Genomic DNA, 1932 nt, shown 5'->3' with positions numbered 1-1932 from the left:
CTATTCATGGTACCACTTTCACCTTAGCCCGAAGCACCATCATCTCTCTCCTAACTATTGCAATGACCTCCTAGCATTCTTTTTATGTATATTTTGATTTCTATTTCCAATATTCTCCAAACTGTAGCCAGTGTTTTCTCAAACCCAAACCTATTTTTAAAACTCAGATTTTATCATGTCACACTTACGGCTTAAAAACCTTCCATGAATTCTCCTTTATCCTTAAATATACTCAAAAAATAGCATAGACTATAAGATCTACATAGATATGGCTCTTATCCACTTTTGCAATGATACCCACTATCCTGTGAACTCTGCTTGTTATTCCGTTTTCTTGCTATGCCATGCTCCTTTCTGCCACAGGATCTTTGCACATGCTTTTCCCTTTCCCTGAAATGTCTTCCTCCTTTATATAGGTAATGCCAACTAATCTTCATATCTCAGCTCAATGTGACTTCTGCAGGGAAGCCTTTCATCCACCCCAAAGACTAGTTTACTTCTTTTTACTATAACTTCTAATAGCAATTTTTTGCTTTTCCTTCATTGAGCTTTCACAATTGTAATTTTATTCTTATTTGTATGATCATCTAAACTATATATGTACCCTCTACTAAATTCCATAACAATAGGGAATGTCTGTTTTTTGCTTACTGTTGTGTTTCCTTGGTCTAGCACATAGAAGCCAGCCAATAAATATTAGTTGAATGAATGAATGAATGAATGGACAAATGAATTCAAAGTAGTATTGTATCAGATAAGTGCCATATTAAATGATACAAACATTTGATCTGAGTGGGAAAGCTCAGGCATGGGCAGCACAGTCTTGCTGAGGAGGTGACTTCTTGTATCCTTAGGCGAGAACATCTGGAGAGGAGGACAAAAGTTTTGGTCTCCTAGCTGCTGCTGACAAGCTGCTCCACTGGATTCAGGAAAAAACCTTAGAGAGCTTATGATCTGATGAGGTGACAAGCATTGCCATAGAGCCAATAGCCAGGGGAGAAGTAATGAGAGCTTTTTAACACCACGGCTCTTAAATGGCTGTTCCAGACTATGGACAGACAAGCAGCTGGATCTTTGCAAAAATCTTCAGAGGGAAAGTCATTGTCTATGGAGCAGATATTAAAAGGAGTGAAAATGTCAGTCAAATTAGGTATTTAATATATTAGATATCTTAAGACTTCTATCTTTCCTTTTCTATTATGGTTTAAAGGTATTATATAAATAAGAATATAAAAATGAAGCCAGCAATGTGATACTAGAAAACAACTATAGGTTTTCACATTTGTGTGTACCCTCATTTAGTTTTGTGATCTTGGAAAGTTAGTTAGCCTATGCAAGCTTCAGTTTCCCAATGAAACAGTTTGTATTTCGGTGAGGAAGTGGAAACATAATGATCTTCTTGAAGACAGAATGCAATACTATGGTCTACTTCCTCCGTCTTGAAACATCTTCTTCCCTTAACTTCTGAGATACTCTCATGGGAGAGTCACCGGGGATTCAATGAGCTCAAGTGCTTCTGTGGCACCCATCACTTAAGTACTTACTAAACAATCATTCACAACTGCCGTGTTAGTAAAGAGCTATATGTTTCAGAAAGTGGCAGATTTTGTCAATTACCTAAACATGTTAAAAGAACCTACTACACGTGTGATAAAGTGGAAGGAAGATTGAACTGCCTCCTCGCTGTGTCTCTGCACTTATTAGAAATGTGATACTAAGGGAGGCCTTTCTGGACCTCCCTATAGCAGGGCATTATCTGGCAGACAGGGGCTGATGATAGTTGATGGCTCCACAGAGATAACTTTCGCTCATCAAAAGGGACAGATGAGTGATTTAGTGATGTCCAGTGTCTCAGTGACCTAGGTGCTATGTTATTACCACTTTGGAGAGAGCCCAAAACTGATGGCTGAAATGTAATATTATTTTTAAAAT

General features: G+C 37.9%; 1 protein-coding gene across 1 annotated transcript in view; it reads left to right on the top strand.

Moving 5' to 3' along the window:
* The window catches only part of KIAA0825 (KIAA0825 ortholog), a 355397-nt gene that overhangs the window by 101348 nt on the left and 252117 nt on the right, over nt 1-1932 (top strand). The window lies entirely within an intron of this gene.

Source organism: Propithecus coquereli, unplaced genomic scaffold (assembly GCF_000956105.1).
Source record: "Propithecus coquereli isolate 6110/MARCELLA unplaced genomic scaffold, Pcoq_1.0 Scaffold22, whole genome shotgun sequence".
Lineage (NCBI taxonomy): Eukaryota > Metazoa > Chordata > Mammalia > Primates > Indriidae > Propithecus > Propithecus coquereli.
Note: the sequence above shows the minus strand (reverse complement) of the source record. Positions and strands in the feature narration are given on the sequence as shown.